Source organism: Lissotriton helveticus, chromosome 11 (assembly GCF_964261635.1).
Source record: "Lissotriton helveticus chromosome 11, aLisHel1.1, whole genome shotgun sequence".
Classification (NCBI taxonomy): Eukaryota; Metazoa; Chordata; class Amphibia; order Caudata; family Salamandridae; genus Lissotriton; species Lissotriton helveticus.
In genome coordinates, this window is record NC_136072.1 from 206,108,809 (window position 1) to 206,135,390 (window position 26,582).

General features: G+C 45.5%; 1 protein-coding gene and 1 pseudogene across 4 annotated transcripts in view; one reads left to right on the top strand and one right to left on the bottom strand.

The window, feature by feature from the left end:
- LOC144792338 (uncharacterized) overlaps positions 1 to 23,203 on the bottom strand; it is a 133,157-nt gene extending 109,954 nt beyond the window's left edge. The window contains exons 1-2 of one of the 4 annotated variants that reach the window (XM_078667298.1): positions 23,133 to 23,193; positions 20,207 to 20,270 (exon numbers count right to left, since the gene is read on the bottom strand). The gene's annotated coding sequence lies outside the window, so the exon portion shown is untranslated. Of the gene's footprint in view, positions 1 to 18,935; positions 19,033 to 19,995; positions 20,019 to 20,206; positions 20,271 to 23,132 lie in introns of those variants that run through there. The other 3 variants (XM_078667300.1, XM_078667297.1, XM_078667299.1) reach the window with 3 other exon arrangements.
- LOC144791357 (rho-related GTP-binding protein RhoG-like) lies at positions 7,562 to 8,196 on the top strand (annotated as a pseudogene).
- Positions 23,204 to 26,582: the final 3,379 nt, after the last annotated feature.

The following is a 26,582-nucleotide window of genomic DNA, read 5'->3' on the forward strand; positions in this document are numbered from 1 at the left end:
CTTTAGCTCCGTCCATCATCCCAGTTCAGACATGGCCATATGCAAATCAGTCTGACCCTGTGCCTCATGGGAACAGTCCAGCCCGAACTGCTAAGCAATATCTTCCCTGGACAGGAAACAAGCATCCTGGGACCGGGGATGATGGACGGAGCGTTCGAGCAAATCAAACACTCACCCCCAGTCAACTGATCTGGGTTTAATCTATCACCATTCTTTAGCTCCGTCCATCATCCCCTTTTGTTTCGCTTTGTTCGCCCTAAATTGGCAGGGTATGCTCAGACGTGAGTCCCTTGCTCACTTGGCCACTGGATTCAAGATAGCCTGGCTGATGAGGATTATGAATCCGAAACCGGTCCCAGGATGCTTGTTTCCGGTCCAGGGAAGACATGGCTTGGCAGTTCGGGCTGGACTGTTCCCATGAGGCACAGGGTCAGACTGATTTGCATATGGCCATGTCGGAAATGGGGTGGCTGAGTGAGCTAAAGAATTGTGATACTATAAAAATCGCTGTGTGCCTTGTTCGTCATAGTATAAGAGCGCAAAAAATGAAAAGAAATCAGCTCGGACTCGCTGGAAAGCACTACTACGCCTCGTCAGAGGTAGTAAGCGCTATATAAATAAAATACAATTGGCTTGAGTGATGGGGCAGGGAGGGTAGAGGGGCTTGGATTATGGCAGGGCCTAGGTTACGCACCTGAATTGATTCCATGTTTAAAGGGTTGGCTGCAGTTCTTAGCCTGCCACGGTAACACTTGTGGCCAATTAACAGCATCAATGTGAGAGACCGACTAGGCGCGGGGTCTGCTTTCCTGGGTGCAGTGCGCAAACAAAAGGCTCTGGGCTGCTGCCGGGGCTGGCAGGGACAGCATTTAGATGGCAACAAGTGTTTACCAGAGCGGGCAGAGTTACTTTAGGCCTCTCCCTTAAAGACAGTCAAGAAAGGTGGGAGGCGAAGAGGGTGCACGAGGAACACCAGAGTATACATGTGAAAGGATAAACCGGGAACCAGCCGTCAATAATGATACAGCTACCTTCTTCCCCATGGCGTGAGTGCGCGCCAGCAGGAAGATCACCAGAGACAGACAGACAAACGGAAGAGTGGTGTGTGCACATCACTTCCTGTTTTTCATAGTGGGATATTTTTTGCGCATGCGTATAACGTAAGTTAGCACGCGCATGTTACTGCGCACTATTTAAAAAAAACAAATTAGCGTAACGAGATTGAAGTTAGGCTGTGTTGCTTCTGTTTTAAACGGAAGTTACGTATCGGATCAAACCACAATATAAGTACGCTAACAAAAACAAGCATTTGCAATGCAATAGGTCTTGTATTAATGAAGGTTTGAGCTGTTGGCGTTGCAAATAATAATGAAACACCAATAACTCAAACTTTCAGTAATAGGAGACCTGTTGCAAAGCAAATGTTTATTTTAAATGAGCTGCAGCCGCGTCCTGACCCAGCTGCTCAAGACACTCTTGCCCCCTTCTAACCACTGACAAAAAGCACTGGTAAAGCCAGCAGGTTACGCCTTTACAAAATGCATTGGCTCTGTCAATTGTTTTACATATTACACAGCACTAGAGCTGCTGCGCAACATAGCTTATGGTAAAAAAAAAAAGGCACTATGACGCAGTAAATGGTGTGCGCATTATAGCACTTTTTTTTACATTAAGCCATGTTTCACAGACGCTCAACTGCTATGCAATGTGTAAAAAAAAAATTGCTAAACCCAATAGATTTCATACAAGCAAAACCTATTGCCTTTTGCTGATGCAGGTTGTTCAAGTTGGCAGGTATAATGGCCTGAGTGAACTTGTTCTCCCTGTTCAGCAGGAAGTCACTATACCGGAGAAAGGGCTTTAAGTGAATGAAAAAACGTATGGGGGCTCCCAGAGGGACGTGGTCGATGTAATGAAGGGCGTGGCTTAAAAACCCAAACTGAAAATGTGAGGGTGTGATGGGTGCTGCGAGGGTGTGATGGGCGCTGCGAGGATGTGAGGGGCGCTGTGGGGTGGTGAGAGGATGCTGTGAGGGGTACTGCTGGGGGTGAGAGTGGCGCTACTAAGGGTGAGAGGGTCTCTGCTAGAGGTGAGAAAGAACTCCAGGTGGTGTGAAAGCTGCACTGCTTGAGCGAGAGAGGGCCTGGTGGGGGTATCAGATGTGCTGAAGAGGGAGCGAAAGGACACTGTAGTAGACAAGTGGTACTGTCTGCTGGCAGGCTGTGTGCAGCGATGAGGGGCTGCTCGTTGAAGGTGTGTGCAGCGTGATTGTGAGGGGACTGTGAGTGCAGGTGGTGTCTGAGAACAACTGTCTGCCAGCAGTGCGTGATACGTCACTGGTGCCCTGAAAACGCGCAGGCTGTACATATAGCGCTGTGACACCCCCTCATGGAAAGTGCGTGCAAGGCGCGTGTCTTCAGAGAAATGTATGCACCGCGAACCATTTTGCAGACATTATATCAGAGGGAGTGTGTCAGTGAGATTGTGCATAGAGAGGCGTCTTGCAGAAAGTCACTGCAACAAAGTGTGTGCAGGGGGAGTGCGTGTATGGGGGTCACCAGCTAGGAAGTCACCATAGCTGATTAGGAAGTCACTGCACGAAAAGTGTGTGCATAGGGGGTCACCAGCTAGGTAGCCACTATCCACTGCAGGGAGAGTGCGTGCAGGGTGAGTGCGTGCATGGGGGCGTCACTGGCTAGGAAGTTATTGCAAGGAAAGTGTGTGCAGGGTGAAGGAATGCATGGGAGTCACCAGCTAGGAAGTCGCTTTAAGGAAAGTGTTTGCAGGGTGAGTGCATGCATGCGGGTCGCCAGCTAGGAAGTCGCTTTTAGGAAAGTGTATGCAAGATGAGTGCATGCATGGGGGGTTACTGGATTGAAAGTTATGTGGCCTACACTGTCATCCACTCAAGGGTGTTCTGTGTGCACGCGCAGTGGGTGCTGCTGGCCGCCTTGCAGCTTCACAGTAGATCAGCAGATGTTAGCTGTGTAGGTGGTGTGTGGGCATGAAGGGTCTCTCATCCTGCTCCACGACGTCGACATGAAACCATGTATTTCTACATGTGTGGAATACGAGGGTCCGAGTAGGATTGCATGCCATGAGTCTGCAGGGGGCAGTGATTCAGCAGCTGTTTACTCTTGCCGCTCGTGAGTATTCTAAGGTATGGGTAATCCTCACACACAGGGGTGTAATCACTCAGAAAAACACAGCAGACCGCACACGATGAATACCACTTTAATTTGACAAGTCCCAAAGACTGCTCTGTGATCAAGAACAGAGAATGGTGTGTGTGTGCGTGCATGTGTGGGGATTGCTCTAGAGTAAAATGTCAATGTGAGAAGAAATGTGCCCTTGCAGATTGTAATTTTCGCCAATACTGCGCTTAAGGACCCTAGTCTGTGAAGATCTCTGCTTGTGGGTTATTATGTTAACATTTTAAATGCTGCACCTTTTAATTTGTTCCGATATGAAAAAATCATTAACACGCACCAGCTTTGATAATGGAAAGGAAAGGAAAGCATTTTTAAAGGAAACTTGGGAGAAAGTAGCTCTTTTTCGAGGAAATATTGTTTGTTTGTGGCGGATTGCTGTTTTCAAGTTGTACATTTGGGAAAAACCTGATCTATGAAAAGGCCAATATTAGGGATGTCCATAAAACTTAAACCTGGTAGTAAACATCTGGCACACTCCGAGATGCAAGTAACGCTGAACGGCCTGTCCCACACGAAATACTGGCTGCGCCCGGAGTTTGCACCGCGTGGGACGGGATCGTCCACTCGTAAAATCGATATAAAGCAAGGATTTTGACTTCAGCGTGTAATTATAGCTCCCGGGAATTCTGTGCTACATGTACATGCGTGCAGTGGGTGGTGACAGGGCTTGTGAAACGATATTACACCCATTGATTAATTTGTCAAAAAATTAAGTGCCAGGGATCTCGTCAGGAGGCGTGTTAAGTACTGCACATGCCAATATTATAATTAAAACAAGAAGCGAGAGCAACAAGCCCGGGAGTTGTGTGCGCGCGCACGTGCAAAAAAAAAAAACACGCGAGTGGTGCGCACGAAAGAAGGAGAGGCCAGAGCGCAGAAAGCTGCCGCCTGCGCGCGTGCACCCAAGCGCAAGGCCGTGTGGCAGCACTTTTAAAAGCCCTAATAAAATGTCTAGCAGAGCACCGCATGCGCTGGCTCAGGCGAGACCTAAAAATGGAAAGTTAACTAATGGCAAGCGGGGAGAAATTATCCACCACGTCCTCCACCACCACCACCACACCCACCACGTCCACCACCACCACACCCACCACGTCCACCACCACCACGTCCTCCACCACCACGTCCTCCACCACCACGTCCTCCACCACCACGTCCTCCACCACCACGTCCTCCACCACCACGTCCTCCACCACCACCACGTCCACCAGCACCACACCCACCACGTCTACCACCACTACGTCCACCTCCACTACATCCTCCTCCACCACCACCACCACACCCACCTCCACCACCACCACCACACCACCACTACGTCCACCACAACCATGTCCACCACCACCACCACGTCCACCACCACCACGTCCTCCACCACCACCACCTCCATCACCACCTCGTCCACCACCACCACACCCACCATCACGTCCACCACCACCACGTCCACCGCCACCATGTCCATCACATCCACCACCACGTCAACCGCCACCATGTCCACCACCACCACCATGGCCACCACCACGTCCACCATGAGGCCACCACCACGTCCACCACATCCACGTCCACCACCACCACGTCCACCACCACGTCCGCCCCCATATCCACCCCCACGTCCATCACCACGTCCATCACCACCATGTCCACCACCGCGTCCAACACCACCGCGTCCAACACCACCACGTACATCACCACCACGTACATCACCACCACATCCACAACCACCACGTCCACCACCACATCTACCACCACCACGTCCACCACCACCACCACCACCATGTCCACCACCACCACCATGTCCACCACGTCCACCAACACCATGTCCACCACCACCGCATCCACCACCACCACGTCCACCACCTTAATTTCCTATGCAATGAATAACGTTAATAGATTTTCCAGTGGCGCATCTGCAGAAAAGCCCTCTTCCTGTTGGAAATTAAGAGAAACTTAACCCCTCACCCAAACAAATACATTTACGAAAAAAAATTGACTGAATGAGAGCCGTGGCTTGCGGCCTTGGTGCTCCAGTAATATTACACCTGGCGGCCAAGAAACCAAGAGCGTAGAAGCCCTGCGTGCAAGGCTGCCGCGCTGCAGACGCACGCACCACAGCAGCCATCTGTGGGTTCTGCCCCAGTAGCTTGTGTGGTTTAATGTAACAGGCGATTGGCTTTGAATAGATCCCATGGGCTTCCCAGGGGCAGGATACACTTACAGGGGCAGATTTAATCTTCCATGAAAAATCTGTGGTATGCCAGTGGAGACTGGGACAAAGAGGCGCGAGCGGTTTATAGCCACTGCCAAAGAGACCACAGGACATAACTTCTCCAAACAGTATCTGTCCATCTTCACCTTTGACCCAGTAATGCACACCAGAACCGGAGTCCTCAAGGACAACTGTGGCAATCAAACCACACACACAGGTATCTAGGTAATCCATAGGATTGGTTCTGTTGTGGGGTGGGAAGGGGGAATTCCATAAATCTAATGCCATTTGAATATAATTAAATTGGGGACTTTACTATAAGGACTATAGTACTTCAAGGAAGTAAGCGGGCACCGAGGCATTTATGCCACACACATGTTTATTTGTTGACAGGAAAATACACTATGCAAAATGTTTCAGTAATTGACAGCTTTTGAACAAACCTGGGCAGAATCATTCTGCCCAGGGCCCACACAAAAGCCCACACAAAAGCTTCAAATGTAAGTTTTCTAATGTTACTAAAAAGACCAGGAGACGGAAGATAACAAGCATTTGCAATGCAACAGGTCGCGCATTTACACGAGTTTAAGCTATTGGGATTGTAAATGACAAAGCATTTTATATATGTTTTGAAAACCAAAACATAAATAAAAGGCATTGTCATTTACAATGCCAATAGCTCAAACTTCCGTAAATGCGAGACCAATTGCATTGCAAATGCTTGTTCCAGTTCGTTGTGTGTCCAAACACCCATTTGGTAGCAAGTAGCAGGTATACTGCAACTGTGTGGTATTTAGTAACTATCAAATGAATCGCTAGTGGGCTGCCAACTATCAGGGTCGCACTGAGATAGAGAATATTTACGGGCACCAAAATAAAACTGCTCACCATTAGTGAATTGCTGAAGAAGTGGCATCTATAAGCTAACTGTAATGCAAGCTATCATGCAAAAGGAAAATAATAATAATAGACTACTGCGTAGAATATCTGTGCAATGCAGTAAAAAAAAGGACATAGATATGCAAGTCAGATTCAGAGAGGACTATATTCATTCTATATCATGCATTACAATATTTTATCTTTCTCCCACTGGAAACTTGCTCTGCCCAGTAAAAGTTAATGTTAACATGTTCCCCCATGTTTCATTAAAACTCTCCCACATTGTTGTACCAAAATACATTTAAGCCTTCTTTATTTATGTACATGAGGGTATGCGCTGCTCATGTGCGTGCTTATATTACGTGAATCACGGTTCATTACCATTAAAGAGAGGCATAATAGACTTGCAATGTCCCTCTCTGACATTACTGCACACTGCCTATGCTAATTTGCAAACCCTGCCCCTCTAAAACCTATTTTTTGTTTTGTTTAGGGCTCGTGCCCCCTGTACTCTGCATTTTCGTACTTGCGGTTTGCGGTTTTCAGTATCAGTATGGATCTACTGTTAATAAGTCCCATTTGCCATTGCTCATTCCTTGTGGGCCTATCTAGTTGTAGTGGCCCTTCATTATTGCCTGAGCTAAACTTAGTCTGGTAGAGAGGGCATGCCATCTTCTTCCCTATCAAGCTTGTTGGCGCTAGAGGCATCTCACAATGGGCTCTACCCGAATACCTCAATGAGAGTAATAATGCTCTATCATATGTGATGAGCTTACCATTTTCTGGGACGAATCCGGCTTGGTTCCTTGCCCTCGACCATGTCCGGACGAAGGCGGGCTAGCCTTAGGCTCGCCAGCAGCATGCCGCTGTGGGCACCATAAGTAGGCTTTTGCTTAACGACTAGAGCGCTGACCTGTCCCTCGCTCCCCACGAGGGCGAGTCCTCCAGCTGTGGTCACTGGTCCTGCCCCGCCCAGCTCCCGTTCTACTGTTCGACGTAAGTCAGGCTTCCCCACAGTGAGTAAGCATTCAATGCAGTTTCAGTTTAAAAAAACATTTGTTTCAAAAAGCTTTAAATTTAGGGCGCACCCGGAAGAGGGACGGAGGTCGGGGCTGAGCGACGCTGTGACAGGACAGCAGATCTGCTCCTTGGGAGTTGGCACTCTCAGCGAAATTCCATGTTGTGTTCAGGCGAAGGACTGGGAATGCACGGCTCCCTTGCAGAATGTGATCACGCTGCTGCTGCCCAAGAATGAGGTGGAACTTGCTGTAACTTAGATCTTGGTGTTGTGCTCTTTGGAGTGGGTACTGCTCAGGTGACCTCTGTGCCTTGATGAAGAATGCAGATGATCAAGTGTGTCGTGGTAGGAGATGGAGCTGTTGGGAAGACCTGCCTGCTCATCAGCTACACAACCAATGCTTTCCCAGAGGAATACATCCCCACCGTCTTCGACAACTACAGCGCCCAGATGACTGTTGATGGGCGGACTGTCAGCCTGAATCTTTGGGACACTGCAGGTCAAGAGGAGTAAGACCGTCTCCGCACCCTCTCCTACCCTCAGACCAACGTCTTTGTAATCTGCTTCTCTATTGGGAGCCCATCATCCCATGCTAATGTCCGTCACAAGAGGTCTCCCACCACTGCCCGAATGTACCCATCCTACTTGTGGGAACCAAGAGTGATCTCCGAAGTGACCCCGATACAGTAAAGAAGCTAAAGGAACAAAACCTGGCGCCAACCACTCCCCAGCAAGGGCACTCTCTTGCCAGGCAGATTGGAGCAGTGAAGTATTTGTAGTGCTCTGCGCTGAACCAGCTGGGGGTGCGGGAGGTGTTTGCGGAAGCTGTACGTGCCTTTATGAACTCTGTGATAAAGAAAAACTCCAAAAAGTGTGTTCTGTTTTAGTGCCTTCTTCTAACACTGAACATTTACTGGTGCAGAAAACCTTGGGAAGACAAGGTGCAAGTTTGGGGACTTTGTTAGCAATCTCTTTTTGCGGCAGTCAGAAGGCTTTGGGCCACCCTTCTCTGTAGAACAGTATGGTTTGGATGTTTGCCTAAGACTGGAATCATCTAGAAATGTGGAAAAGAGAAGGGCGTGCCGCAGAAAGTACCTGGTACAGCATTGTTCAGGAACGCCCGCAACTCTTCTGGTCAGCAACTATTCCAGGGCTTTGCAATGAAAGCATGTATAAACCTTTTTTTTCTTGCTTAGTGCTTTTTTGTACTGGAAGGGTTTACTGTAGTGCATTCATGTTTGTACTCCTTTTTCAAGCTTTTTGCAGGATAGGTATACTGGTTGGGAAAATTGGTCTCCTTGTTATCATGCAGCTTCAAAGTGCAATTTAAATGCTGTAAACTAGACCCTTTGTGTACTAAAGTGGGTTTAGTAGCATACAAATGTGCTGGCTCAGGAAATTGAAGTAAAGCAGCAATACATATTAGCCCAGCACACTTAGAAAACAATTTGTTACAAATGGTTAAATCAAAAGCAGTTTTTTTTCAATTTCACGAAAAAGTCGATGTTTTCAGTTTTCAGTAAATCTTTATTGTTCAATCTTTTAAAAGCTTTTGGACAGCATCACTTTTGGAACCGCCAACGCGTTTCGTCCCGTCCAGGGACTTCTTCAGGGCTTGAACAATTCGTATAGTCTACACTGGTTGTCAATTTCTTATGAATACTGGTTGATAGTATCTTGTAAATCCTCGACGGTAATGATCTATTAAAGAAGAGAATTTTCTAGTCAGAGACCCTTTATATATTCACGGTTGCTGATTATTAAAACTCCACTTTTGGTCCTTTATTCATGTAGTAGGACATCATATTCATTCATAGAGTGTTCAATTTGAAGAGGTAACGACCCGGATATAATAGTTCGGGTCCGGAAAGGGTCCTTCGGTAGTCTCGGCTCCAACCAGGAATCACCACCAATTGAAGTAAAGCAGCACCTGGATTCCTCCCACCCCCTTCAAAACAGACCAGAACTTCCTTTGAACTTTGAATATCATTGGTGTTTTTAGCCATAAAGATGCAGGCGCAAGAGTGTCCTTCAGAGGCCCACCTTTGATCACAGAAAGTTTAATATTACATTTAGCATTATTCTTGTGTGCCTCAAAGCCTAGAGCCAGGTTCAGGGCTACAAGATGGGGGTTAGGCAAAGGCCAGCCCTTCACAAGCTCAGGTTTGAAGCAAAGCGAGTCAAATTCAGTCGGAGATTCGTCAAATGCCTTTGCCACTGAATCTGAAGGCATTATCTCCTTCCTTTTATGGTAAGATTTAGTTAAAGTGAATCCGCTGCAAAGATCCTGTTTAGTTTTCCAGCTCCTCTTAGGCCAGTTTGGTTCCAGGCTTGCGTAAGGAGCCTACCTGTAGCTCTGTCAAGTCTTTTTCTGGTGGAATAATGTCCTGCACAACTCTGCCATCTACCATTGTCCTGCTAACCATACCCGTGGCTTAATTGACAGCATGTTCACAAGCCGAGTGGAATTACGCTGCTTAACATTCTCTCAACAAGGACATTTTCAGACGCTACTGTGAGCTGAAGGTAGAGTGAAGTGCCCGGACCCATGAAGATTCTGTGCAATTTAGAGACGGCTTAATGTGGGCTACAACTTCACAATTATCTCATTTATCTTTGTTGATCATTGTGAACAATACTGAGCATTAATCATTGGAGTGATAAAGCAATTTTAGAACCAAAGTATTGATAGTCTGGGGCTAGCTTAAGATGCGAACGTGGTGTCCTTTAATTATTAGGTGTAACGGTCGGCACAGTAGGGTGGTGTTTAGAAATGATCAGTGATGGGTTCTGTATTAAAGGTCATTAGCTAGAAGCAGGAGCGCAATCCCTGACACCAAACAAACGCTCAGGGGAGCAGCAGAAGCTCTACCCTTAAATACCAAAAGACTGAAATGGAAGCTTGATACATAAGCCATCAGATGAAGCAGGGGTTCGTTCTGTGCCTGTAAAGATTGTTGTCGGATGACATGGTGATTAGAGAGAGCCACTGAAGCATCATCTCTTTGCCTTAAAAGGGAGTTGGCTACATGGTTTGTCTCTGAGGACTGCAAGGCAAGTAAAAAGAGGCTCGATGTAATGGGTGGAATGTGCAAGTTCCTCATTCGCGGTCTACAATGAAGAGGGGAACATTATAGCTCACCCTTAAAAAGAAGCTTGGTCTCTAAATACAAGCCCAGTTGCTAAGGCTGTGTTCAAGGACAGTCGAGCTGTGGTCGACAGATGCTGTCCTTAAGTGATGGAGCATAATGGAAGGGGGTTGAGAAAGATACCCGTTCCCAGAAACAAGTGAACCATGGTATGAAGGGTGAAGTGCTACACATTTGGCTCTCCTAAACACAGTGGGATGGAATATAGGCTAAGTGTGATGTCTAAGGTGCAGTAACACAAGCAAGAGACAGAATACCTGTGCGTAAACCAGTGAAGCACTAAACGAGACATGCCCCTATACCAGTCAAAATGAATTTGACCACAGCGCTCCGTGAGTGAGTGACATCAGTAGGATGAACAAAGCGCAATAACCGGTCACGTGCCACGTGCCCTCTTGTGTGACAAAATCTATTACCACACTGATACATTGTAAACCCAAAAATACTTGGTAAATGGCTGTAAATCATAAATATTTGAATATATGGTCCATTCCCTGTTACTCTAATTTGAGGACTGAGACTTAATGAGAAACAGCATGCTCAAACCCGTAGGAACAAACACACACGCACTTACTTTCCCTTTATGGTGAAAACAAGGCATTGGTGGCCTCCTAGTGTGGTACTGCAACATAGCCGGTGTTAGACCTGTCTGGCTTTTTGCGTAGTCCCTCCAATTTATTATTTATTTTGTCCCCTTTTTGCCCCTCATACTTTTATTAATTTTTGCGTCCACTAGTTTTTTTCAAGGTGTTGGTCAAGGGGATAGGTGTTCTTTCCCCCTCATAGTTTTTCACCTCAGGCCTAGAGGCCTTTTCTGACAGGAATATAGTTGGAGTCACAAAATGGTGGCTACCAACTGTCCCAACTGACAAACCTAGAACCTGTCCCATAGAGTAGAATAGGGCATTCCAGAACCTTCTGGTCCCTTCTGGACCCCTGAGGGTCAGCCTATAAAAGGCGGAATGCTGGACAGCCATTTTGTCTTACCAGAGAGAGTCAGCTGGATGACAGGCTGTAGCAGAAGGTGGGGGGAGGTTAGACTAAGGGTTGACCTCCTGGACTGGGACGCTGACCTATTGATCCACCACTCTACCCCCCTAGGGTTACTTGTCTTGTCCCCGCTGTTTAGGGTTACTGGAGACCCTGGGCGCCTGACCAATCCCCAGACTGGAAGAATGGGGATGTGAAGAGGAGAAGGAGACTGCAGCACTGTGGAGTGCAGTCCTCTGCCCAGTGAAAAGACTTTAGTGAGACTGTTGCTAAGAGAATCTCAAATGGAGAGGGGTTAATCTTTGTGGCCCCCTTTCTCCGCTCTTTAATTGAATTCTGCCCCGGTTGCTGGCATCTCCCCTGATGAAAAAATCCCACAGTGTCCCTCTTCCTACCTGTCGTGACGAGTGCTGAGGGAGCGGAGGCAGAGAGAAGTCGAGCTGAACTGCTCCTGAATTGGCGTGGTGAGCGGCGCCGATTTGGAGCCGTGGTTGCCAGTCCTGAGGTGAGGAGCGGTCCTGGAGGAGTCCTTGTGGATTTCCGAGTGGGCGGAGTAGCAGGGAGGCGTCGGCGGAGGAGCGCGGGCTCCAGCGGGAAGACACTTTCCCCTCGCGCATGCCCCGTTGAGCCGCCCGGCTCTGGAAGGCGGAGCCAGCGAGCGAAGGGGATTGGAAGCGGCGCTCGTTAGCGCCCGTCGGACCTACTCGCGCCAGCCCTGGGGTTGTGTGGCCGGTAGCGGAGGAGACCAGCGGTGACTCCGGCGAGACATTCCCCGGACCTCCCCGCATCTGCCTTGAGTTTAGCTCGCGGGACGGGTGGAAACCGCCTCAACAGTTACCGGCTGGGACCTCGGTTGAACCGCGTGACAGGGCGGAATTTTGGCACAGTAAGGAGAGTGTGGGGTGAAGGGGGAGGACTGTGTCCTAGATCATTTCCTGAGGGAAGGAGAGTTAACACTAGTGCATGATAAAGTGATCTAGTTTCACCAGTCGTTTTCCCCCTACTGTGACCTTGGAGGTGGGGGTGAAATTGGATGATAAGAACCACGTTGCTAACTGGTCTGAGGAAAGACATCTACTAGACCAGAATCTGGGAGTAGCACCACTGCAAATGCTGTGCTGAGAGTACCTGCTGATTAAGTAGGGGTAAAAGTTCCTCATAGAGGCTGCTGGCACTGATGTAAACGTCTTGTATAACTGAAATCTCTCATTGGATGTGTACCTTTTTGGTGGGTAGTGGTGTTGAGGGGGAAAAGTTTTAGAGTCTCATAGAAATCAAATCTAACCAATTCTGGAATCTAATGTAATGTACTATTGATGCTGATAGTGATGTAAGTTAGCACTTCTGAAAGTATTATTAATTTCATGACAACTGTATGTACTAAGCTGTGATTTCTAAAGACATAAGAGCAAAGAATATTTTTATAAACAAGCTCGCATTTTTCCAACATTGGTGTAGTGTCATTTTTGGGTGTTTTTGCGTTGATTTACTGCTGGGTGGTTTGCAACCTTTACGCTTAAGCCTCTAGTGATTGTGTCTTACCCTAGGCCAGGCTACCCTAGGTGACCTGACGTAGTTAGGTTCCAACAGCCGGTCTGTTACTAAGCTGCGTGCTGGCTCTTTTCTCACCTGGGAGTAGGGCAGGAGGTTTGAAACTGAGAAGGTTGAGGAATAAATGTTACTGCTCTAACAATTCGTAAAAAGAAGGAATTACTCTCCAATAATTGAAATCAGACAACATTTCTCAGTTGTTTGATATTCGTTTTTTCTCCCTGAGGCTGGTGATAAAATAAGCGCTATATTAACATCAATATTGCAGATGTGTGCTTTTTCTGATGTTGCTTACAGATTAAAAATAATCTGCAAGCAGTACACAGAACTGAATTCAGTGTGGCTTTAACAAGTCTAAAACTTACCCTCTTCCTCTTGACCAGATGTCAGTGCTACCTTTGCCCTGTTCCAAGGGAGAGCAGTAAACAAGAAGCAGTCTAGAGTCTCCTATTTCTCCTGATTGATGCAGGTTTAGAAAACAGTCCTAAGCAAATCTTAACAGGACCATTGCTGGAACATGACCAAAAGCTATTTTAGGAGGCCTGAAAAAGTACATTTGGAAAGAGAGCATCAATGAGTTCTTTTAAGTAGCATTTATCTTCACAAGATCCAGAGGTTTTTCTCTCTCTCCAGAGAGTGTCATTAACTTTAATGTCCCCCTCTCTTGGTGGTTCTTCCCCTTTCGAAAGATTATCCTCTGTGACTTAAGATGTCATGACACTGAATAACAACTAGGAATCTAATTCTTCTCTTATGAGAGTACAAATCTAAAACCTATAGCCTGGGAAGACTGAACCCAAACGATATGCGCTTCTGACACAGTCGTCGAACCTTAGGTGAGAACGCCACAGGAATTTATCATCAAACTGCAGCAGATAATGTGCCGATACGCTACTTTAAAACTTCAGTGAAAAGACTGGAAGACCAACGTAAATACAACGTGTGCTATCACGGGACCTGTATCTAAACAAAAATGTATTTAAATGTAGAAATTATAAAAGACCATTTCTTAATTTAATTTTTTTTAACATCTCATAAGTATTTTCCGTAAGCATCATGAAATGTCTTTGACCTACAAGAGAACAGGTATTCAAAAGCCTATTCGGGGGAAAAAGAATGAAATAACGTGAAAACGCAACCCCTAAAACATTAGTTGTGACAGAGCACTTAGAAGTTGACACAAAAGAAAGCTTGTCCTGAACCCATGTAATACACCAAGGAAATGTGCATGTACACAAGATGACGTTCTGTGAGGGGCTCTCTATAGCCTAGGGAAGTCCTGCTTGTAATTGTGGAAGAGCATACAGAGTCCACGTCCCTAAACAGCATTCACTATCATTTAACATTAGTCACTACTTAATAGTATAAAATATTATTAATAGTCATAAACTGTGCTGATCTAAAGTAACTGGTGCTCCACCCCCCCCATACTACAGGTTTATTTCTAAGTCTAATTACTATAGGGAACGGCAAGCGAGAAGACCGCCTAACAGAGGATCTGTATCTGAACACCGTACACAAATCTGACCAAAGACGGCAAGAGGAAACACTACCTATCGCTTGGAGTGCAAAGAAGGCTGAACGCACTGCCCTAGATCACCATTGGTCAATGGGCCAGCCAAATGAACACACATGGCCGAATATGACTCGAAAATAGCAGCCCTGGTTTCCTTCAAATAACAGAACATCACTTTTTAGGCCAATGTCACTAGTCCTCTATTGGTTATTAGTTTTTCCTAAGCAGACATTTGGTGCTCAAAAATGCTTGCTGATAGAGTTTTAGAGCAAACTAGGTTTTATTTTCCAGATATGTGCAATAGGTGTGAGAGATGAAGTTAGTACTGAATAGTAGTAAACATATTGGTGTGTGACCTACATCGACACAACTGTTGTCTTGTTCATTGTAAGAAAGATGGCCTCCTCTGCACAGTAAGATTTAGCCGGGTCCCCTGAGCCTTTGGCATATTTTGGGAATTCTGTTTCAACCCATCAGTCAACTTCATTTGTACTTTGGTGTTAAGAGAAAAGCATTGAAATCAGCACAGTTTTGATAGAAGGCTTAGGAAAGGTACTGCCAGATCACATCTTTTAGACAGAGGCCCAAAATACCTACATCTCAAAAATTACAACACATGATAGATGGTAATGAAATGGTTAACATTTTAAAACCATTGGTGTGGGGATGTTTTAGCAGAAGAGGTGTTGATAGAAAGAACCCACTACTGTCTGAAGCATCACAGACTGTTCTGGGTGGGAGGGAGACTTTTCTTGTCCTAATTTACTGGGTTGACCCCAAGGAATCCTAGCAGCCATCAGGGTATGCTATCGTAGTGAGAGCGAGCGGGTCCGTGGTGAGACTGTGGATACTTATCGTACTTGAAATCTCTCTATGCAGAGCTCTTCTTTGTCTCCATGTTTGTGAGCTTTGACGTGTGCCTTGATTTCTGAATAGCAATAATTATGTGCCTAGTTATCATACTTCTGCTGGTAACTGTAATTACCCAGGGAAATGCGTTTGTAATGCCAAGACTCAATACACCTGTATTGCTGGGCTTGCCCAGGATACACAAATAAAAAATAAAAAAAAGCTTTAAATTTAAAATGCGATTGTCTTAGAAGCATCCAGAGTAATTTTAAAAGCGATACATTCAATCATTCAAAATACTCTGGCTTAAGGAGACTGTGCGAACAAGCAAGTTCTCAGTTAGTACTCTCTGGTACAGTGTGTCTGACCTGTGTCAGTTTCTCTGATTCTTCCTGTTTCTCGTGTTAAGCCATGGCAGCTTCTTGAGCTGTGCAGAGTGTGAGCATCTGGAAGGGCAGCCCCAGCTCTACCCCTCCCACTCCCCCCAATGGACACGCGATGGCTTAGCAAGGGAAACAGGAAGAATATGATCTGGGCCTCTTGTCACCATACATTAGGAATAAACAGACTCGCTGAAGAAATGTTGCAAAAATGTAACAGACTCACTCAGTAACCAAGAATGACTCAGTGAGCCTGTCTGCTCTGACACTTCTGGAAAGTTAGGGAAGGATTAGCAGAATGAGCAGCTTTTACTCTCATGGGACCACCGAGAGCAAAGGCGATACAGCGGCCCCGGCTCAACCCGACCCCTTTTTGAAGAACATTGAAATACACATGTAGCTGGGGCGGTCGCCAGGGAGGATCTAGCTCAGTGATACTCAAAGTACGGCCCGGGGGCCGCATAAGGCCCTCCAGGTCTTTACATGCGGACCCCAGGGCAGCAGCAGAACTGGGCTGCCGTTTACTCGACTCAGAACTAACATGAAAAAGAAACGTACATATACAGCAAACACTTATTTAAAGGTTAATTGCAGTTAGGAAAAGGAGATAACTAGGCCCTTAACTTTAGGAACATCTTCATTCTTAAAGGCAGCCACTAGATATACATGCTCTGTTTCCCTACCCCGACTTTACACCCCGCTGGCATCAGTGCGGCCCTCACAGACCAAACTTTGCGGCCCCTGGGAAAATGTTTGTGAGTACGCGTGATCTAGATCAACAAAAGGCGGGAGTAGTTCGACACGAGGACGAAAAAGAAGCATGCATCTCTAAAAGGCACAAACAGGAACCAATTAAAACAAGCATTGGCATAGCCAATAGGTCTCGCCTTTGGGACCTTATAAGTGTTTAGCCATGCAACAGTTGATGTTGTTGCACCAAGGATATTGTGCTGCATAACTAAACACGTATAAGGTCCCAAAGGCGAGACCCACTGGCTATGCCAATGCTTGTTTACCTGAAGGGCATTGGCTGACCGCTACCTGGTTACTGAGGCCCTAGTGAGGTTGAGACATATTTGGGGGAGTTTTAGCCACATCAGATGATGCTGTGCACGCCTACGCCTAGGTAGCAATGAGGCGCTGACTGTGAGTTTGTTCTTTCAATTGACGGGGCTGCCCCTGTTGAAAGCCAAAAACGGAATTCAAGTCGATCTTCTCATCACACAGACTTTTTAGGTGAAAAAAATGTCAATGTTTGCTGAGGCCTTCAAATTAGTTACCCAACTCCACCAATGAGGTTCAATGAGTATTGTTGATACAAAATAATCATGTCTAAGGATCGATGCAGACAACAACAACAACAACCAAGCATTGGCCATGCCAATTGGTTTTGCCATATTAGTGTATTATGAAAATATGTCCTCGGTGCAGTGCAGAGTTGGAAAAGCATTCCAATGACACATGCGTAGCTCAGACAGGGCGGGAGGGGAATCCTTGCCCACTTGTAGTTGTCAATCAAACACAATAGGATTTTGCACAACAGGTGCTCTGAACTCACATTTTTTAAAGTGCTTTCATAATGGTTAAATAAAATGTTGCCTAAAATCACACAATTTAAGCAGGTAAGATGCGCCTCGAACCATGGCTGCAGCAGGGTTGGGTTGCTTCTGCGTTCTGGTTTTGTATAATATTTGCTACCCCGTAACTAATTGCAGCAGCGCCAGTCTCAAATTCAGCAGCAATGTATGCTTCCTTCCGGCAGTATAAGAAATAATTGTCCCCCGCCTCCTCCTTCCCCCCTCCATAGACGTACTAGCAGTGTTTCTTAGACAGGACCTGGCCTCTTGTGTTAGCATAAGACAAATTCTAGCACTTAGAGGAAAATCCATGACTCTAATGAAAGCCTCCACATGAGGGATTAGTGTTTCCGACGGAGTACAATAGTTGTCGTGTGGGGAGAGGGGGAGTTTGGCTGCTTTGAGGGGGGGGCTGTTCTACATATGTGCACATTCTCTTGAAGTGATTACTTCACACTTCTTCCTTCATGAGATGCTGCCTCAAGCGGACTTAATGGAATCCTATGGAGTCTAAAACAAATTAAAGAGTGAACGAGTTATTACGTTGTTGGAAAGCACACTTTCACCACTGCTTTAAATTGCATAAGGATCAATGTGCAATTAAAAGAAAACACAAAACTGCAGAAGGCCCTGGAAAAAAACTACTACATGTTACACGTGTTTATTGCAACAAATAAAGTAGACGATAAAATATAGGCAAAGTTGGTTTAAAACAAAAACGACTATTAGAAATCGGATTAACAAAATGAGCATGTTCCGCTTTAGTGAAAGGGCAGTAAGATGATTGTGCAAATACATCAAAAGCAACACAACTAATAAACCTAGCTTTCAAGTTTTATACCCTGGAGAGAAAGGCTGCATAAATTAATTTTGCAGTGTTTTGAAATTACGAGAGTCCTGGAGACCAAAATTAGTAAGGTAGGGGTTAAAGTTACAATACTACAGCAAGACTTAAGTAAAACCCCGGCAGGTTGGAGAAGGCTGCAGTGTCGGCACAAACAAGCATTATGTAGTCAGGCGGGTGCAGCTTGTGCCGTCTCTGCCTCCTGTCATCAATTAGGAACGCCACTGCTTTGTTGAGGATGAGTGCTTGATTAAAGGGTTTGCTGGTATTCATTAAGGATCTGGCACGGGCAAACTCCTTCTCCCTGGGATGAAGCATACTGTCTCCCATGGAGCGGACAAAATAAAAAATACAAAATAAAGAAAAAGCAGCCAGGGGCCATTTCCCCTGAACTGAACATATGTAATAAGAGCGTCCTGTGGCCCATTTCATGACATGTATGCATGCCAATAAGGTAGTTTAAGGGTTAAAGATGCCGCGCTCCACAGTCACTCACACATCTTGTAATTCAGTACTCATGACGCCATCTAAGTGAGAAGCTGCACGAACATTTCCTCTGACTGTGATCTCGTCCCATGTGATGCTGTGTGACGCCAATGTTAGGTCAAAGGTCATGTGGTGTAAAAGGGGGGGGGGCAGGACAAGGAGATATAGATATGTAACATAGGGGAAGTTTGGTTAGTATGTCCAAGGGGCAGAAGTGCAACAGAAAAATTACATCAGGAAAGTCTGAGCTGGAGGGAATAATTAAGAGTAAGGATTTTGCTTACTTGAAAGTGCACTTAAGTATCCAAAGGGATGATATTGGAACTGGAAATGAAATCCGTCCGTAATCTTCTGCAAACATATATCATAATTACTGATCTCAGAGTATCATTCCACACAGTGTATAGACATGCTGGACGATTGGTGTATCTAAGGGTGTCATACCACAAAGAATATACAAACACACTGGACGATTGGTGTATCTAAGGGTGTCCCACCACAAAGAATATACAAACACACTGGGCGATTGGTGTATCTAAGGGTGCCACACCACAAGGAATATACAAACACACTGGATGATTGGTGTGTCTAAGGGTGTCACACCACAAAGAATATACAAACACACTGGGCGATTGGTGTATCTAAGGGTGTCACACCACAAAGAATATACAAACACACTGGGCGATTGGTATATCTAAGGGTGTAAAAAACAACGAACTAGTAAAAGTAGGGTCCCAGGGAATATTTAATGACCACGCAGCTATAACCCCTGAACAGAAGTACAGCTAAACAAAAAATAACTGTAGGTCAAACAGAATGTGTCTATTATGAAGTGTGTCGAGGTGACTGAGTGTGTGTTGAATGATATATTAGAACAGCACACAACCAAGTATCGCACTCGGAGGGAAGATATCCATCAGTTTATCGTCCTTTACCGCCCTGTCATCATTTGAAAACCTTTCCCAAGGTGTGTAAGCCAGGTTGTTGCCACTTCAACAAAGAAAGGGAAGTGCGCGGTAAAGGAAGGGGTCGTTACTTGGTAACTGAGGAGCAGTGCAAGAAAAAGCTTGTGGAGAACAAAAGAGGAAGGAGAAAAAAGTGCTCTAAGTTAAAATTGGATAACGAACGCTGATTAACTTTATTCTGGTGCCGGTTATTTCCAAGGTTAAAAAACAAATCAGTGCAACACAACCAGTGAGTAACCCTAGTAGTCACTGGTTTATCATGATGGTCGACATGTTTCTGCGGTTTATAGATCACTAAGTATCACCCGCTTCATCAGGACCTAAAGTATATGCTACTGCTCAATGTGTGATAAAATAAAGTATTTGATACAGATATCACCTGATCAAAACTTGGTAGTCCTCCTAAGTATGTGGGGGAGGTCCAGGTGAGGCGTCATCAAGACACAGACAACACAGATAAAAAGACACATACAAAGATAAAAACGACATTAACACAATTAATGTAAGTCATTTTTCATTGTCAACTCATGATATGGCATTCCTGTTGAGTCAATTACCAATCACTCATCAACTGTAGTCCTCTCGCTCACCTTTAGGGTAAGAGGAACGTGCCACTCCTCGCCTGGCTACAGCTCAGGAAGATAGTGCACCGCTCTAAAATGTAGAGGAAATGGGATGTAGAATCAAAAAAAAAACAAGCATTGAAAATGCAATAGGTCTCGCAATAGAAGAGTTTGACATTTTTCGTTTTGCAAATGGATGAGTGGCGTTGCGTGGCTGAGTGGCGTTGCGTGGCTGAGTGGCGTTGCGTGGCTGAGTGGCGTTGCGTGGCTGAGTGGCGTTGCGTGGCTGAGTGGCGTTGCGTGGCTGAGTGGCGTTGCGTGGGTGAGTGGCGTTGCGTGGGTGAGTGGCGTTGCGTGGGTGAGTGGCGTTGCGTGGGTGAGTGGCGTTGCGTGGCAATGTTTTTAGAGTACAGGGGTTTTCTTGAAGGCTTCATATTTGAAACAATTTCTTTCAATAAATGTCCATCAAAATAAAATTCTAATGCTAAAAAATAAATAACTTTTTTAATTTTGAATGATCTTTCTCGTATGTTTACATGACAAGTGTTCCCCGATTTACGCGCAACATCTTTGTATGGCTCAGCTCTTGTTATGGTTCTTTTAACAAGCCAGACCCCATGCTGATACAATAAAAGCGGAAGATATATAAAACAAAGGTCCTTTGCCACAGAGTACCCTATTTAACCGCCTCAGCAAAAATTAGACCAAGGAAGATCGCATTAATATGGTCCGCTACTGTAACACTGAGCGCATGTGTTTATACACATCAGTTTGTTTTATATTACACATGACGATTCATAGAAAAATATAAAAAATAAATGCCTTATACTATCAATGGTTTTATATATTTTAATGATAAGCAGCTCTAATCGACATTAAGATATAGGTAAACAACATCACTTGTGCTTGCAAAAGCTACATATAATATACAACTGTTTGTAATACACGCCCGATGTGTATACTAGCAAATGAAGGTAACCTAAAATTCAAGTGTGATTTTAATGTAGACAGCAGACTAAACAGAGGCCATACAAAGTGTTTGAAGTACGCACTCGCTTTGCATGTAAGTAGAAGGAGATGGCAGAAAAACAAATAGTGTGAATTGAATGGCGCCAGCAAACTAAAGAGAGACTAGACAGCCTGTTTGTGACGGGCGCTTGCTTCGCATGTAAGTCGAGGGAGATAACAGTGGAAGGAAAGATATAATGTAACAGAACACACAAAAGAGAGGACAAATAAAAAGTGTTTATAATGCGCACGCGGTTTGCACCTAAGAAAACGAAGAAATCAGCAAAATAAATAGTGTGAACTGAATATTTCACCCCCGTGATCGATGTGCTAGCGGGGGCTTGTGGTGGAGAGTGGGGAGAGAAGCTGAAGTTTCAGTAAGCGGGGTTGGGTTCAAATTTGGATGAGTGAGGGACGTGGGGAGGATCGCATGGCTCGGGAGGAGGCTAAAGGGGGATGGGTGCAGGGGGATTGTGTCCCGGGCTGCGTGGTTCAATGGAAGTGAAGGAATGCGGGGGGGGGGGGGTGGTAATCGGCGGGGCGCAGGAAGAACTGGGGGGGTGCTCGCATGAGTTGGGTAGTCGCATGCAAAAGCCTTTCATCCTTCTGAGTCCGTTTCGGTTGGGGTACAGTTAAAAGAAAAACAAGTCGGATGGGGTGGGGGGTGGGGGAGAAGGAGAGTGAGCAGCTTGAGGCGCTATTGATGAGTTGTAAATGGTGGCGCCGTCGATAAGAAAGACTGTACTCGTGGCTGTGCCAAGTGGGCAAAAACTCATCAGACTGAACCTTCCACTTGTGCGGTACGAACAAAGCAAGAGGCAAACTGTTGGCAGACCGAGGGCCATCGACAAGAAGGTGCATCCCTGCCGTGTAAAGTAGCTGTAAAAAACACGCAGCATATGTCGGCCGGAGCTAAAAAGAAAAGAAAGGTCTAATATTGCAATGCTGGTCAGCGCATTTAGCGTCACGAAGCCTCGAGTAATGTGATAAAACTTATGTTGCACATAAATCAACATGATGTAAATACAAACAAGTGAAAGCGGGATGTAATTAGGGGGGAGGAGAAGTCTGGGCAGGCAGGATGACTCAGGGGAGGGGGCTGAGCGGGGCAGAGCGGCATGTGGGTGTGAAGAAGCCGGGCCTTTGAAGTGAAGCTAAGCTTCACTTCAAAGGTGTCGGAGGAATGCGGGCGGCTGTGCACGCGCTTTTAAGCTCAATGCACATGCGCATTGAGCTTAAAAGTCACGGGCACTGCAAGGAATCGCCACGATTCCTTGCTTCTTAGTTAAAGCTTGTATAAGCCGCAATAGGCTCGCAAGCTCGATGCGCATGCGCATCGACAGGCGAGACCTAACAACTGCGAGTGCCTGACATGTGGGCGCTACCACAAGTTGAAGTAGAGATATACCAGCCAAACTCCATTTTCCTGGGGTTTGTTTACCTTTAATAAATCTAGTGTCATGGGCATGAGGTCTATCACCATTTCTCATTAAAGCAGAGGGGTGAATGACCACATGTTTTAGCAGCTATTATCGTTTTGCAGACTCGGTGGCATCCACCGCAATAAATGCGTGTATAGTATTGAAGTTGGAAGACACCGAGATAGCTTGATTACAAAGCTATATTGCTTACATTCTCAAAGGTTAATATTAGAGGCGCGATCCCCCTTTGAGTCTCCATCTATCTCAAGACCTATTCCTGCTATGTATATAGCTCTGGTGGCAGGGGACCCAGTTGTGCTATATATTCGCTAAGATGGACTTAGTTAATTTCACACTCGCTCGTTTTTACAGGGAACCTGAAGCGAGACTCGCTATCGTTTTAAACATACAGTCTCAACAAGGATGGACTTATTTTACACACGTAGTCCGCGCTCGTTGTTAATGGAAGTCTGAGGCGCGACTCACTGTTATACAAGCAAGCAGGTCTAAACTCGTGGGCTTACCTGTCCGTCGGTACACTCGGCAGTCATCTGTGCTGCTCGGGGAGGTAATCGCCATTATTTGTTTGTTTAGGAAGCCGCGATCACGTGACGTAGGTGCAACGTCACGTGTAGGCGACTAGGTATGCCGGGAAACGTAGTCTGCTTAGCCGGGACATTGTTTTAATGTTCCTGTTGCGGGGAAAAACTACTTAGAACTCCGATGGAAACCAGGAGATTACAAATTAATTACATATATACATATGTCTGGAAAAGACCTCATCGGGATAATGTCGCTTGCTGATACAGTTGGCACGTCATTTGTAAAGTACCGCAGAGCAGAGACCAGCCGATTCAGTTATTGTGGCACATCAAGTCTCCTCGTATGGGGTGTAAGTATTAAACTAAACAAATTACTGGTCACGATTTTATGGACATCCACAAGTATGTACCATTGAGCTTGCTATACAGCTTCAATGAACTTAGATAAATGTTCTTTGATATGTCTCTCCAGGATCTTAGAGAGAGAAGGCAGAAGTGTAATAGGTCAGAAATTGGAAGGAAGAGAGGGGTCTGCATTAGCCCTTTTTAATAATGGGACGGCCATAGCATGTTTCCAGTCAGGGGAAACAGTTGAGTTCATAAGAGATGAGTTGAGCAACTGAAGAATATGGTCAAGAGAAGGTGATTCAATTTGTCGCAAAACTAATAGGCAATAGATCACAAGGAGAGACAGATTTGATTTTGCTGAGATGTTGAATGAAAGATTTCATGTCCAGAAGTGGCCAGGAGTCAAGATTAATCGTTGTCTGTGTTGAAACAGAGCGATTATCGGGCGCTAAGGAAGAGCAGATAGCGGACTCCGCAAAGGAAGGGACAGGGGGGGGTGGCAGTGCTAGCCAGGGCCGAATATAGTGTCTACTTTTTTTTAGAAAGAATTGAGCAAGCTCTTCGCATTGTGTGGTATTGAGAATAGGAGGTGGTGGCAGGGTGGTAGCGCCCGATAGATCCTTGACAAGGTTGAAAAGGGTTTTAGCACAATTATTCGCCTGCGTAATAGACAAGGAGACATAGTTAGCGCGTGCAGCCCTGCAGTGGGAATGGTAAGAACGCTTAATGGTAAGATAAGCAAATGTAGCTTCAGATGAATACGTTTTTCGCCATCGATGTTCAGAATTTTTACATTTAGTTTTCTCCCTTTTTAGTTCATCATTGAACCAGGGGGCGGGGGGACGGTGATTATTTAGCTTCTTGGTCGAAGGTGGGAGGCAGATATCAAGGGTAGTCTATATCCAGTTGCGGAACGCTAACAAATCCAAAGTAAGATTATATAGGGTTTAGGGACATTATTAGACAGCAATAAATTAAACTTAGTCATGTCCAGGTTTTTCCAATTCCTAAAGGGTATAGCCATGGAGCTGCTATTTGTGGGTGCAAGGTGGGGGGCAACTACATTAAAGCCCACTAAAAAGTGATCAGTCCAACTAAGTGGAATGGACGCTGGGTAATGTAAAGAAGGCAAATTGGAGAGAATAGGGTCAAGGAGATGGCCAGCTTTGTGTGTAGTAAAATGTTCAAAGCTGCTAGATCGGAAACCAAGGTATTACCAGTAGTGCAATTGGGATCCTCTAGATGGAGGTGGAGATCACCAATGATTATGAAATTAGCTGAGTGTAACAGAAGCGGGGCGACAAAGTCAGGGAAATTAGAAGCCCATGAACCAGCAGGGCTTGGAGGGCGATACACTAGTAGCCCAGACAGGGTGAACTGTGGTGTCAGAGTTAGTTTAAACGTTGCAGCTTCACGAACAGGCATTGATAGTTCATCAAATTTGCAGCACAGATTTTTTTTTAAATAATAGCAATTCCTCCGCCCACCCTGTCTCCTCTATCTTTTCTTACAATCACATAGTTCGGGGGCAGGGCTCTGGCCACATCAGGTCCCGAATAACTGTTAAGCCATGTCTCCGTTAAGAAGATGGCATCGGGTTGGAGATCCACCAAGAGATCAAAGATGTCTGCCTGATGTTTGGGGAGGGATCGAGAATTAATGCTAAAAAAAAGAAAAATATTTGGGGGAGCTGGCTTACATTTCTTGGCTAATTGGGTAGGCATGTAGGCAGAAGTGCTGGGTATAGTGGTGTGACTGAAGTCAGTAGGGGGGGGTTTAAGAAGAAAGTTACAGCCTGGACAGACTGAGGTGTTGGTGTTAGCATCCCAACTGACGCACATTGATCGGGGGTAAGTGCGAAGGTTGAGTAGCTGAGTGGAGGAAAACTTGATTTTGGTGTTGTTTTGAGGTTACCAGGGGCAGGGATTTGGGCCCCAAGTCCCGGCCTGATGCAGACGGGCGCAGACGAGCTTGCCTTTGGCACGCCACCAGCGCACCCGCTACGCGCTAGTTCCATGGGCTGTTTTTAAAGAGCCCGCCAGGGCAGGGGACGCAAGCACTAGAGCGTCCCTTGCCTAAGATGACGGCAGAAAATGGCACAACCCGGAAGTGGGTAAAAAAATTAGCACGCATAGTTTCCCCTTGGCCTCCCTCCACTCAAACAGTCAGCTCTTGACTGCGGTGGACCGGGGGGGCAGAAGAAAAAGTGCACAATGCCACACCAGTACGAGGCAGCAAAAAACAATTTGAAAGTCCCACAAGTACACACAGGTAAAATATACAAATTTCAAAGGCAATATTTCCCACAGTTTTTTTAAAAGGTAACAAATCACGGAGGCATTAAAAATTAAAAGTGTGCAGAGTGCAAAATGGTAGTCAGCAACAGAAGCAACTCGCAATTCTAACTGTTCAAGTTATACCATGCTGTATGCATACGCCAATGGGCCTGAGGGGTTTGCAACCGTCGAAGTTTATGGTCGAGTTCTAGAAGATCATGATCAGAGGTACTGTTTGGGAGGATCAAGGTGTAAACGTTTACAATGGACGCAGGAGGTGAAAGTCTGCGTCCCTCAGGTGCGCCAACCACCATGGATCCATCAAGGCATGATCATCAATAATGACTGAACAAAGAACAAAGAACAAACCCCGCCAGTGGATAATGTGGTCCCAAGTCTGGGATCCTAATGTACATGGGGTGATAAACCTAGAAGTTGGTACTGCACATTACAAAATTAACATAAATCAATTATTTATAAGAGACAGTTTTTAGCAAATATATAAATATTTTTATTTTAGTGTAGAAAACATTTATGTACATCCATAACACATAATTATTTTATAAATATAATACACATAATCAATTTGAAAGCGATAAAAAAGTGACAAAATTACATACTTATTTTGAACCTACCCAGTAACATTTTCATACTTCAATCATAAATGTTTTCTACACTAAAATAAAAATATTTATATATTTGCTAAAAACTGTCTCTTATAAATAATTGATTTATGTTAATTTTGTAATGTGCAGTACCAACTTCTAGGTTTATCACCCCATGTACATTAGGATCCCAGACTTGGGAC